At 38.5% G+C, this 14898-nt stretch overlaps 1 long non-coding RNA gene across 1 annotated transcript in view; it reads right to left on the reverse strand.

Moving 5' to 3' along the window:
* The window catches only part of LOC114648463 (uncharacterized), a 41415-nt gene that overhangs the window by 8325 nt on the left and 18192 nt on the right, over positions 1–14898 (reverse strand). Inside the window, exons 3-4 of the long non-coding RNA XR_003715706.2 lie at positions 7904–8033; positions 2966–3160 (exon numbers count right to left, since the gene is read on the reverse strand). This is a non-coding gene — a long non-coding RNA (uncharacterized LOC114648463). The remainder of the gene's footprint in view (positions 1–2965; positions 3161–7903; positions 8034–14898) is intronic.

The following is a 14898-nucleotide window of genomic DNA, read 5'->3' on the forward strand; positions in this document are numbered from 1 at the left end:
GCAATCATCAGATTCAAATGTTAACAATTCACACACACGCAAGGACTGTCCTTCCTATATTTACAACATGTGTACCTGTTGCAATGTACAAACTTCTCTCTATGCTGTGGTTTCTATTACACACCAGAAAGAAAGAGACAATATATGTGACATTTTGAAGAAATCATTTTATGACCTGAATAGTACCAATCAGAAAACATCATCGCACTAATGCAATTTTATTTGCAAATGAACAGCTTCAGATTGGGTGTGAATTTATGCTGGCGCTGTTAGTTATAGTCAAATCAGGAGTATCGGTTGGGAGCGTGATCGTGTACTGGTGCAAGGCATGTATGGGATCCATTGAGAAAAGAAAAGCGTTCATGGCTCACCTTGCAGAGGAACTTCGTCGTCACCTTTTACAAGAAAAGGCGATAGAAAAAGAAAAGAAGAATGCAACATCGACAAGCTTCTGTTGCAACATGGCTACTTTCCCCAGGAAAGTAAACTGAGTCAGTGTCAGGTGCCCTTTCAATGTAATAGGAGCCAAAGCATAGAGAGAAGTGTGTACATTACAACAGGTACACATGTCGTAAATGTAGGAAGGACGGTCCTGATTACAAGATGTTATGCGAATGAATATGAATAATGCTGCATCCGTGCCACAATGTATTCCGAAATGTACTAATAAGATCATAAAATGCATAATTCCAAATATCATATATACCTATGTCTCTGGTTTTTTTTGTCAGTGCGGCTTTGATATCATGGACCATAAGGTGCATACTACTTCAGCGTAAGCAGGAACACTCTATAAAACTGAATAAAAAACATCAAGTGACAGTGAGATATGAAGAAGACTGAGACTGACTGAGAGAATAAAAGTGAAAAAAAAAAAGGTAACTTTTACAAGTACTATAAATGTACACCGGCTGTTACAGACGCAAACCAAATGTATGTGTTTATTATATAATATTAACAATAAGAGCAGCTCCCTACTGAAGACGGTAAATATAGGAGGCAGTCAGGATTGAACCGGGGTCTCTTGATTATAAGTCAGCAATTCTTACCGCTACACCACGGAAGCTGTTGTATCATCCTTGAACCTTTTGTAAAAGTGTTTATTTGATCTTTGGATTTCAGGCTTCACATACAGTGATCCCTCGCTATATCGTGCTTCGCCTTTCGCAGCTTCACTCTATCGCGGTTTTTATATGTAAGCATATTTAAATATATATCACGGATTTTTTGCTGGTTCGCGGATTTCTGAGGACAATGGGTCTTTTAATTTCTGGTACATGCTTCCTCAGTTGGTTTGCCCAGTTGATTTCATACAAGGGACGCTACTGGCAGATGGCTGAGAAGCTACCCAACTTACTTTTCTTTCTCTCTCTCTTGCGCTGACTATCTGTGATCCTGACGTAGGGGGTGTGAGCAGGGGGGCTGTTCGCACACCTAGACGATACGGACGCTCGTCTAAAAATGCTGAAAGATTATCTTCACGTTGCTACCTTCTGTGTGCAGCTTTTAAGTATGCTGCACGGTGCTTCGCATACTTAAAAGCTCAAAGGGCACGTATTGATTTTTGACTTTGTTTCTCTCTCTCTCTCTCCCTGCTCCTGACAGAGGGGGTGTGAGCTGCCGCCTTCAACAGCTTTGTACCGCAAGCCAAACAGCCCTATTGATTTGTTTGCTTTCCTCTCTGTTTCCTTTGAAGAGGAAGATATGTTTGCATTCTTTTAATTGTGAGACAGAACTGTCATCTCTGTCTTGTCATGGAGCACAGTTTAAACTTTTGAAAAAGAGACAAATGTTTGTTTGCAGTGTTTGAATAACATTCCTGTCTCTCTACAACCTCCTGTGTTTCTGCGCAAATCTGTGACCCAAGCATGACAATATAAAAATAACCATATAAACATATGGTTTCTACTTCGTGGATTTTCTTATTTCGCGGGTGGCTCTGGAACGCAACCCCCGCGATGGAGGAGGGATTACTGTATTATAAAGTTTATGCCTACATTTTGTCATTTATTACTAAAATATGAAAAACGTTTGTTTTAACAATGTGTTTACACTGATTATTGTAGAAACAGAACACACATGAAATGCATGAGTTCCAAATAATGATCTATTATTTCCACTCTAAAACTCCAGTACTTTCACTCCCAGATAATCAAGGCATGAGCTGGGAGAACTTTGTGCACATTCTGCAGCGGTGGGGGAATGGAATAGCAGGCTGCTTGCTGCTCGTCTTTATTGGCACATTTACAGGACAAAAGACGCTGACAGACAGGTGCAAAGGGATTTAACGTGGGCCGGATGTACGTGTTTTTTCGTAGGCTTTGGTAATTCTAGTGTTAAAGGATCTTTGAATACTACATGTTGAAAAAACCTGATTACTTCTGATGTGATTGAGAAGTACTTTAGGAATTCTGCCATTTTAAACAACCTCCCAAAAATGCACATCGGTTTTTGCCAAATAGGACTAATTGTACTTTAAGTTCCTTCCCTCTGAGAAGACACTTCTTTATTTAGTGGCACTATCTACTGTACATTCACATAAATTACCATATTTGCAAAGCCATACTTGTAGAGTCTGGTCGAGTACCTGCAAAAGATCACAAGCTTTTATAGGCCTTACAAGAACAACATGAATGGTGTTATAGGTATGATAAGAGACATGCTTTGTTTAAACACACATATATAGTATGTTCTTAATCTAAAAGAACAATGAAAATAGTTCTGGCATATCAACACAACGTGCTATGCAATTAAAAGTTTTACTGTAAGGGCCTTGTCTATGCTATAAACACAACTGTGCAAATAGCATTTAACCAGGCCCTCTTTACTATATGCACCCTCGTCACCAAGCCTGAAGACATGAAACTTTCAAGGCTGGTAATTAAAATGCAATTACTGTAAAAAAAAAAAAAAATGAACAGTCGCCGAGATTTATCTAAGACAATTCTATTGGGGGATAACTCACCCAAGTTTCATAATGCAGACGTGACTGAACTACATGCACCAGTGATTAGACAGCTGCTCATGAGTTCCAACAGATATCCGTATTCAGAGTACTAGGGAGACCAGACCTGCTTGTCAAAGCTCTACCATAAAAAACAGATCCTGTTTAAGTATCCTCATAGTAATTACTCCTCTTGGATTCCTAAATGCTGAGGGGCTGCAAGAGAGTGAGAAAGGGGAAGAAAATTTTAAAAACACACATTAACATTTAATGAAGGCCAAGTTAAAAAATTGTAAACGGAACATGCAGTGCAAATGTACTGTAGCTGTTTGGCAGTGTATAAAATAGAAAACAGTAATTTGAAAATACAAGTGATAAGAACTGGAAGAAGTCAAATGGTCTCTTAATGCCTACTGGGGTTTTAGAGATTTCTGGAAATAGTGCTGTCACATTTGTTACCAAGATTTAAAACACTTAAACTTTTAGAAAAAAGTCCACTCTCTGAGTGTGCTGTGCTTTTATCAACTATGTAACTGTACAGGAATTACAGGCAATAAACAGAGGACGGGTATGCTTTCTGAGACCTGTCGCAAGCAGACTTGACTGTTTCTGAGATGTATAAGCATTTTGCATTTCCTTAGGTTACCAAGGAATTTCACATAAAAACAGAGGAAGGAAGAGGGTTTCCTGTTGGCAGCTTCATGAAAACAGATATCTTGCAATAGCAGAAATCAGGATAGGATAAATCTGTAAGTAGGATAACTCTTTGGAGTATTGGGCAACCCAGCACAAATGATAGAATCAATTTGTCTACTTTTGAATTCATTTTATTCTGAGCTTCTACACACATTGACATAAGGCAGAAACAAACCAAGCCAACACATTAATCCACACACATTAGGCTAGTTTATATCTGACATTTCACTAAATTGCCTGTCCTTAATAATAATAATAATAATAATTCATTCCTTGAATTAAATGAAACCTGCTAACCACGTTAAACCCACTATACTGTCTTCTGCATCACTGTATCACCTACAAAACACGGCCACTTAACTCTAACTGAAGTGAGAATTGTATATTATTACAGTCAATTATATATATATATATATATATATATATATATAAGAAAATCCTGGAATGGAAAGCAAATGCAAGGCTACGATACGTGATCTTCTCGAAAGACATTTTAAAGACCCGCGAGACCAAGGAGACTTGCCACGGTGCGTCTCGTGGGGACCGTAAACATGAGACATGGTGCCAAGAGATTGTCCCAGGGCTGTAGCAAAAAGGACAGTGGCTGTACAGGCTTTAAAAAGATCGAAGGGCAGCGCGACAGCAGCTACCCCAACTGAACGCGAGCATCGTTATACATCCTGCAAGAAAGAATTCAACCACGCCCGGGGCCAGAAATAAAAGACAGGTATTGCTTTTACAACATCACGCGAGACCAGGCAGTGAGCCATCATTTAAAACAAGTCAACAGACCTCTAAGCTAGCAGTTGTTGGATTGCTTTTGGCAAGCATCTTGTGCTCCGAGCTCTTAAAACAACGACATGCGACAGGCAGAAGAGGCAGCTAGCAAGCAGCAAAAAGACAGCAAATGATCCAAAGGCGTATCCTTAGCGTACATTCAGCCGCAACACCCATCACAACATGAGCAGTATTATACGTCTGGGAAGAAAGAGATATAACCGCGTGGGGCAGGAAATAAACTAGTATTGTTTTTACAAAAGTTTTTAAAGTAAAAGTGAAAATAATGCATATGTAACAATTCACAAGAAAATAGTAATCTCTTTAAATTGTAGATTGCCTGCCTAAGGTAAAGTCATCCCTGATGAATGGGGACGTGGGAATGAGGGGTCCTTTCATCTGATTAGCGCTATTTCAGATGTGGAATGGCAGCTTGATGAATGAGCTCTCCAGGACTTAAAACAAATCCAAATCATATTATGTGATATCATCTAATGTGAAATTCTACTCCGTACTTCTAGAGTTTTTATACTGTATTGAGGATTTATTCTGTTCTATGTATTGTACTGTATTGACCCCCTTCTTTTTGACACCCAATGCACACCCAACCTACCTGGAAAGGGGTCTCTCTTTGAACTGCCTTTCCCAAGGTTTCTTCCATTTTTTCCCTACAAGGGTTTTTTTCTGGTCTTCTTAGAGGGTCAAGGCTGGGGGGCTGTCAAGAGGCAGGGCCTGTTAAAGCCCATTGCTCCACTTCTTGTGCGATTTTAGGCTATACAAAAAATAAATTGTATTGTATATCCGTTAAACCAAACACAGGGGTTGGCAAGCGAAGCGAGCAGGGGGCGGAGCCCCCTAGTATAAACTTCTTTACTCATTAATACAGCACCTTTCAATGTTACCAAAAACTTAAGGTTGTTTAAAAAAAAAAAAAAAAGTCCTGGTGTCCTATAAAAGGGGCCAGCTGCCACTACTCAGAGGTCAGAGTTGGGAGGAAGAAGGACAAAGCTTGTGAGGAGGAGTGGAGGCAGAAGGACAGGAAAAAGAAAGGAAAGAAAATGACTGTCATCTATTTTGGTCTGTACTGTGCTGTACTCTGGGGAGGGAGGAAAAGTGCATCCCAGCTTGAAAATAAAGAGTGTTATGTGTTGCACCTGTGTCTCTGCCTGTCTGTGTTAGCTGTAAGCTCCCCTGGTTTCCACACTGCTTTCATTTAAAGTGCTTCCAAGACTTGAACTACTGTTTTAAATATGTTAGTTTAAAAAATATTTTTTTAAAAAATTGATATTGCAGTTTAATGCAAAAATAAAGAAATCTATTTTGATTCAGAATTATAGCAACAAGCAGAATCAGAAACTGTTACCATATGAGTCCCTGGTGGTGAAGTAGAACCAGAGTTTTTTAAACTATTTTGGTTTTATCAATCTGTGTCCCCATACAAATAAGTAGTGTTTGCAATTTCAAAGGTTTTAGCACTAAGTGGCAAAAGCAGTTCTCCCCCAAAAGATAACCACCCAGCAAGACAGTATGATGACCCAGTGCTCTTCAGAATCAAGTTGTGTCAGTCAACATGGTTTGATCATTTGGCCAGGTTTCCAAGTCCCTCTTCCTGAAGTTATATTGAGCACAGGCTACCCCTGAGACAAAAACACAACCCACTAGAGATAAAACTTTTGTAAAATTTGCACTTACATTTGTGCCCATAAGTTTACATACCCTAACAGAATTTGTAAGATGTGCACCATACTTTAAATAAAAGATGACTAATCAGGCACAACATATTTACTTTTAATGGAATCCAAATTAAACTACAGTATAAAGTATTAAAGAATAGCACAACCATTACAAATAAAGCAATAAGGAAAATAATGACATGGTCCGTGTTCAAAAGTTTACATACCCTTAGTTCTTAATACTATGTATTGTCCCTTTTAGCATCAATGATGGCAAGCAGTTTTTTGTGATAGTTGTAGGTGAGGCCTCTGATTTTCTCAGGTGGCAGAGCTGCCCATTCTTCTTGGTGAAAAGCTTCCAGGTCTCCAGGTAAATACTTGGGTTGTCTTGCATGAACTGGACATCTAAGATCTCCTCAAAGTGACTCAATGATATTGAAATCAGGAGACTGTGATGGCCACTCCAGCACCTACACTTTTCTCTGCTTTCGCCACTGAAGGGTGGTCTTGGCCTTATGTTTTAGATTATTATCACATTGGAGGATTCAAGTGTGTCCCATGCGCAGCTTCCGGACTGATGAATGCAAGTTGTCCTCCAATATTTTACAGTAATACGCTGCATTCATCTTGCCATCAATTTTCACTAAATTACATGTGTCACTGTAGCCCACATACTCCCAGAACAGCAGCAATCCACCTCCACAGTAGGGATGGTGTACTTTTCGTCATAGGCCATGTGTCCTCTCCAAACATAGCATTCATGGTTGTGACTATAAAAAGTTCAATTTTGGTCTCATCGCTCCAAAGGACTTTGTTCCAGAAGTTCTGAGGCTTGTCTAGATGCTGTGTGGCATGTTGTAAGCGGGCTGTTTTGTGGCATTAGCACAGTAAAGGCTTTTTTCTTGCAACAACTTGTTTGCAAAGAAGCCTGTATCTCAGCTGAAGTGGCTTGTGGGTTTATCTTGGCATCTCAAAAAATGATCCTGGCAGCTGTGGATGAAATCTGGGTTGGTCTACCTGGCTGTGGCCTGGTAACAACAGAACCCCTAACTTTCCACTTTATGAAAGTCAAACACTACTTAAGAGGCATTTTCAGATCTCTGGATATCGTTTTATATCCTTTTCAAGATTTATGCAATCCAACAACCTTTCTCAAAGGTCCTTTGACAGTTAATTTGCTTTCCCCACAACTCGGGATCCATCAAAATCAGTGCAGTTCTGCATGAATTGAAATGGAATATTTATACAAAGACACTGATTACAATCAAGGAGATTATAGGTGTGGACACTCTCCCTTAATTACCCATAATTTAAACCTGGGTGTCAAATTATGTGTATCATCATCCCCAGCATTCAAGGGTATGTAAGCTTTTGATCAGGCCCATTTGGGTGATTTCAGTTTTCATTATGATTTAAAAATTGCACACACAATTATGTTAATAAATTGCTTCACCTAAACACAATCCCTAATTAAAAGAAAATATTTCTGCATGACCACTTATATTTTCCAAACAATGGCCAATGTTTCACAAATTCTGCCATGGTATGTAAACTTATGGGCACAACTGTACATACATTTTAACTGCAAAAGAAATTTAAATGCCGGATAAATACAGGAGACAATTCTGAAAATCTTTTTCACTGTGAACATTAAAATCTTCCCACAATCCCTAACTGATATCATGCATGCTGGAATTAATTTAATGCTAGCAAGATTGCAAAATTTAAATCTTTTACAGTACTTTACTAGGCAATGGTCACCTCTCATAGTAGCTGCTGTATATGTGAAAATAAAATCTAGATCAAAACGTACCTGCATGTAGTGATGGCAGTAATGAAGAAACAGCAGCTTCGGCAAAGGTGATCTTTAACAAGGAACATCCTAAACTTCAGGTGAGCATTAAAGATAGTCAGCACATTCAACAGGTCCTCCCTTGGTATACCTGGAAAGAAATATGAACATGACACAGTAAATATTGCAAGATAACCTAAACCACTATAGTGTATGGTTTACATAAAGAGAGACAAAGGAGCAGACTATAATATGCTTATGAACTGTAACAATACACTCAATATATTCATAAAATTTAATCAAAGTTTCAAATAATAAATGTATATTATTGCTCTTTAAATTTCCTGCCAGCTTGTAAACACTAATAGTAATGCTTTATGTAACATTTAACATACTAATGAGGAACTAAATATATGGTTTGAGAAATAATTATTAGTTGCAGCAATTCAGAGAAAAGAAGAGGACCAACCGACTGACCTTTATTTGTCCAATGGTGAAATCTGGCTTTCTACAGAAGCTTATTAAATAAATAGAATATACAGTAAATCCTTGCTTTCTGAGGATTACATTCCTGCATATTCGCTTTTCCACTATTATAGAAGTGACATCCACAGAATAATTATTCCTTTTCATGGATAAGGTCCTTGCTGCATGCGATGGGGTGGGGTGGGGACAGGAATCAGGAAGTTGTGTACACAGCCATGTGCAGCATAAAAAATTCAAAGTGGCCTCTGACATTCGCCCTTGAATGTCAGGGACTGCACGTGCGTGACACTGAATAAACAGACAAGTATCTACCCAGCACCGAGAGGCCTGCATAAGCTATTGTGCCCCATTTGTGATGGGGACCAGAGCATACAATTGTTTCCAAGAAATGAGGAATTCCTAGTAAGTGCAGGTCACACTGCCCATCACTACTACAAACGGAATGGTTTAATGAGGTCCTCGGATTAGCCCTACTGTGGTCACTTACGGCCACTGGCAGAGCGCCTAGAAAACAATTTAACCACAGAGTCAAAACAAGGTTTCTGTAGGCCAAACAGTGGAAAGCTCATTACCAAGTCTCAAGGGGAGACAGCACTGGGCAGGCACATCTGCCCAACCGAGTCTCCCCTACCAGAACCCACTAACCTAACCTCATTTTTCCCCATAGCACCAATGCTTTAGTTTTCATGTTTCACATATCTACAGAGTTTTTCAGTAATGTAAACCCCAAAGATAAGAAAAGAATCGACTGTATGTATGTATATACAGTCGGCCCCTCAAATCTGTGGGTTCAACCAATCATGGATCGAAAATATTCGGGGAAAGAAAAAAAATTGATAAAGTTCCAAAACGCAAAACTTCTCCACGTGCCAAGAACTAAGGTGAATCCACAAGAATGAACTGTAGTAATACCATTTTGTAGTCTCATGCCTACCCGAGGGATAATAACATGCCTACAACCACTGCAAGATTTATTTGATGACGCAAAGAAAAATAAGAAATAGCTTCCTGTATCAAGGTTTGTAACTAAAGCACTTGCAATTGTAAAGCCTCAACCACCAACACTTGAAGATCCTCAGTCCTCAACCTCCACAGATCCTGTAGCGACCTCAGGGTCCTGACCTGTGAGGGACACACTCCCCAGGTGGCCATGAACTAGCCTAGGGCCAACGATACCTGGAGATGCCAGCTATGAAGCACCCCATTGAGCAGCAGGTAAGGAGGGGCAGCATGGACACAGCACTTAGAGAACACTTTGATCATGTCTCCCATTTGCTAAAAAGCCTATCAGGCCAGATGCTTGGCCTCCAACGAGTCTCAGGTTTAGACACGGGTCTTACGTTGGCTCATAGAGAGCCGTGAGAGCAGTACAGCATGCAGGTTGCTTCTGATCTGTGTAGTGAGGTGAAGTTACAAATGGACAAATACGCTAGGAATGTGTGGTGCTACTGAAGATCTAAGTAGAATGGCAGAAACGGCGCTGAACAAGCCAAACAGTCCTTTTAGGCCATTCGCCAGCAAACAGCATAAAGAGGCTAATTCCATTCCTCTGTCTCCTGCACCCCTTAACTGGGTCATTAGTATTACTGAATGTACTCCAAAGTGTCAAAGTCTGTAATCAAAAGTGTTAACTCTGTGTGTGTGAAAGACAGAGAATAAATTTACACTCTATTTGTATTTTCTACATAAACCTGTATTTTAAATATAAGGTGTTTTATTCCATTTATTTCTTATCAGGTCATTAAATGAAAGCAAACTGTAGTAGTGAAACAGATAAAAATGTTACATTGCAGCTAACATGTACTATGAAATTTGGCATAACCCATCATTGCGACTGCACTGAACATGTACAGACTTTTTTTTTTGTCATAATACCCTAAACAATTCAGTACAACAACCATTTATACAGCAATTACATTGTATAAGGTACTATAAGCAATCTAGACAGGATTTAAAATATATGGGAGGATGTGAGTATGTTAAATGCAAATATTACACCACTTTATTTTAAGGAACTTGAATATCTGTGGACTTTGGTATGCATGAGGTGTCCTAGAACCAAAACCGTATGTTTTTATATATGTGTATATATGTATTTTTTCCCCCCACTGTGTTTAGTACCACTTGAATATATGCCGTACGTAAAGGGCTTTGAGCATGAAAAGGCACTTTATAAATAAAAACTATTATTTGCTTCAGACTTTTTATATGTCAGTTTTCTTGATACAACAAATTCAGATAATCCAGCAGGATATATCAAATGTATAAACCATTATAAGTAACAATGGCACTTTGGTGATTCGGTTGATGAGATTTTCCCAAATAAATAATGGCATTAATATACATACGACTTCAATGGTGCCGTTTTTCTTTTAAATGCCTCCTACACCAAATTTTGAAAAGTGTCATCCATGTCCAAACAAAACTAAGTACAGTCCTGCATTTTAGATTAAAATTAAAAACTCAGTAGCATAAAGTATGGGGTCAGGTATCCTAACTCTCACCAGAATACAATTCATTAAAATAAATCCTGTGTAAATTCAATAAAACATTTACCACAGACTATATCCAACAGTCAAATATCCTAAGTAGTAAAATCAAACATTCAAAATGGGAGTGAATATTAAGTCACATCCAAAATTAAAAGGAAAGTGACACCTCCGCTTAGATGGGTTTTGAAAACCGTGCACGAGTGAGTGATGACTCAGACTTGAAGTGCCCAACTTAATGTATATATTCCATGCTAAAACTTTTAGACCTCCACAGAAGCAAGCAAACAGCACCAGGTTTCCTTTTTTATCTGTAACATCTGAAAATTATGGTGTCTGATTTTCCTATAGTAATTTTGAAGAATATCCCAACTTTTAAGAGCCTTTTCAATACTGGAGACACCTTCAATGACACGTCTGCTCATCATGTAATAATTATAACTCACAACAGTAATCATGTCACAAAACATGGCAAAATACAATACCTACATGATCTCGTCTGGAGCATTGTGTGGGCATTCGTGGTACTGCCTTGGCATGGTTTAAATCGTACTTGACTCAAAGAACTTTTTCAGTGAGGCTAGATGAATTTAGATCCTCCTCTGCTTCACTAACATGTGGGGTTCCGCAAGGCTCCATACTTGGTCCTCTGCTATTTTCTTTGTATCTCCTGCCTCTTGGCTCTATTCTTAGAAAGCAGAAAATTGCTTTCCATTGTTATGCAGACGATACTCAGGTTTATGTACCTCTCAAACGCAAGGATGCTTACTCCATACAAACTTTGGTTATGTGCCTAGAAGAGGTGAAAGCTTGGATGGCAGTAAACTTCTTAAATTTTAATGAAAATAAGACAGAGGTTATAGTTTTTGGTCCTGGGGGCACCAGTGGGTCTATTTCTACTTCTGCTCCTGTGGATTTGGGTCCCCTTGCACAATATGGTACACCTGTTATTACAAATTTGGGTTTTAGGATAGATGAGGATTTTAGACTGGACGCTCAGATCAGCGCGGTGGTGAAATCTTGTTTTTTTCAGCTAAGACGTTTGGCGAAGATAAAAAACATTCTTTCCAAAGATCAATTTACAACAGTAATCCACGCCTTCATTACAACCCGGTTGGACTATCGTAATTCGTTGTATGTTGGTGTTAGCCAGTCCACCCTGTCTCGGCTCCAGCTGGTGCAAAATGCTGCTGCACGCCTTTTAACTGGCACGCGAAAAAATGAACACATTACACCTGTGTTATCCTCACTGCACTGGCTGCCTGTTCAGTTTAGAGTTCATTTTATGATTCTTTTATTTGTTTTTAAGTCCTTAAATGGGCTTGCTCCGCCCTACCTCGCTGAGATGCTGCATATGCACTCTCCTTCCCGCTTACTCAGATAGCTGGTCAGCTGCTTCTGGATGTGCCTAGGACTCAGCGAAAGCTCAGGGGGGATAGGGCTTTTTCCGTTGTGGCTCCAAGGCTCTGGATTCACTGCCGATCCACATTAGACAGGCCTCCTCACTGCCCATTTTTAAGTCTGCTCTTAAGACTTACCTCTTTGGTTTGGCGTTTGATCCTGTGTGAGCAGTTGATTTTACTCTGTTTTAACTCTGTTTAGTTGTGTTTACTATGTTTTAATTAGTTTCATTTATTGTATTTTATTTTACTTATTTATTATTTTGTTTTTGTTTAAAATTTATTTTAGCCTATGTTCAGCACTTTGGTCAGCGGCTGTTGTATGTAAAGTGCTTTATAAATAAAGTTGACTTGACTTGACTTGACTAGGCTGGAGATGGAAAATGAACTGCCAGTGTTTAGCCATATTTCCAGTTAAAGTAATAATTATATTTGTCAATTTACTCTCTTCAGTCTGATAAACTTTTAAAACTGTTTAGACATGGGCTACAAAACATGAACAAGCTGAACCATTATAATGGGCAACATCCCCGCCTTTCAGTCACCCCTAGAGAATTTCACTGTCACCAACTAAATCAGGGTCTTTGTGCTATCTTGGTCTACAATTTTAATTCCCTTCAGCAGGAGCAAGTTACAAAGTGCTAGCCATACAGAGCCCTGTTAAGTGAAAAGTAAATTAAAACAATCTCATAGTCTATAGGCCTATTAAATTTAGATCTGTTTTAAAGTAAATCCTACCCTTCTGTTATTTATGAGAAGAACTGCCAGATTTCACAAAGGCAGACCATGATGATTGACAGTTATTTGATGCCAAAAGCTTCTTTTCAACACCATGTGTAAACAAATTGCATTTACTGCCATTATGAAAAAATAAATCAATTTAACAGTAAATTACAATTCAGCTGAAGCGCTGCAGCAAGCCATAAATAGAGCAATAGAAAAGGTTCAGTTCCAGCTCCTAGTTATATTTCAGTTGGTGTAGTAATCCTTCTACAAACACTGATGGGCAGCTGTAATAAGCTTGGATTTAAACACTGAAACACTGATGCCAGAGCTGTCCACCTTGTTGAAGCATGCATTAATGGTAACTCCAAACTAAACATTCAAAAAAGGAACACATCTCTAAGAACTATATGTTAAAACACTGTAAAAAAAAAAAATCACTTTTGACTAACGAAAATATATTTCAAAGGAGGTCACATGAGGTGATGATCTATTTTGAAAGTAGTAAACCAACATATTCAACCTACCTTCAGCCACATGATGGCCTCAGACTGCCATTTTAAAATACATTTTAGCTACACTTTGAGGACAAGAAGGTATGTATTGATTTTGGCATTTGTGATTTTACTTACGTGCTCCTGTAAAACCATGAAGAAGATATATATTATAAATATAGATATACACATACGGTACACATACATCAATACATATGCATACATTTTTTTATATACTCATACAGTATATTAATAGCTGTCAAATGATTACATTATTTTAATCACGATTAATCGTGGACTATCATCCAATTAATCTTGATTAATTACGTTTAACTAATGTGCACTTAGTTGCTCAGTGATGTCCAGTAATCTCCTGTAAATGACACTTCCTTACAACTTCTCAGCTGCTCAAACTGTGAAGACTTGAGACTTTCATGATAATCAATGACGAAGGACACATTTGTCCAACATGAAGGCAATATGTAAAAATTGTTAGAACTCACAATCTAAATGACATCCTCCAGTCCTTTATCTTCAACTATATTTTGAGGTCTGCAGTCTAATGCAGTCAGCCCATTTTTCAATAGCAGTAGGTAATGCATTAGACGTTGTTTCATTCATAGACATGGTTTCAGGTGTATATTCATGGATTGTAGTCTGGCATGAATTATGATAATTAAATGTTTGTTTTTAACAGCAGGGCGTTTTGCTCTTAGACACACTAAAGATGTTTTACTTTGCTGATAACTTTGCTAGCATTAAGTTTTAGAGGGACATTTTAAAATCAAAAGCAACCATAATAAACTTTGCGCTTCTCAGCCATTTTTAATAGGTTAGTCTAGATAACAAGGGGTATGTTACAACAGATTATACTTTTGAAATGAATCGCATGCATTAATGTTTAAACTTTGACAGTGCTAAAATATATATTATGATGATGGTGATAAATGGGTGGGAAGCAGCTGGGACCCTGTTTAAGGTTGGGCAAATAAACAAAATTTAAGAAAAAGTAGAAACAAAAACGACTATGGACATCACCATGCTTCAGCGCCTCTCTCAGGGGAACAGGTTAAAAAAAAAAATACTTTCTATAGTGGAGCTCCGTTCTGTTCTGAAATGGTTCCATGAATGAATATCAACTTCTGGCAATATCATTCTTTAAATAGGCACAGGTTAAACCAGGAGTGACATCAATGGTCTCTGTGTGACTTTAGTCTGCAGATAAAAGAATAGAGACTGCTAGTGACTGTGTTCCCCAGGAAGTGGTGCCCATATGCTTATCTCAGTACGGTCATGTGGATGCTCCTTATGTGCATGTGTAAAAAAAGAGGTACATACATATATACAGTATATGCACACACAGAGACATATATACACATATACAGGTCAGACACAAAAAAAAGACTGTGCCTGTAACTCTTTTT

The sequence above is a fragment of the Erpetoichthys calabaricus genome, chromosome 1 (genome assembly GCF_900747795.2).
Source record: "Erpetoichthys calabaricus chromosome 1, fErpCal1.3, whole genome shotgun sequence".
Taxonomy (NCBI): domain Eukaryota; kingdom Metazoa; phylum Chordata; class Cladistia; order Polypteriformes; family Polypteridae; genus Erpetoichthys; species Erpetoichthys calabaricus.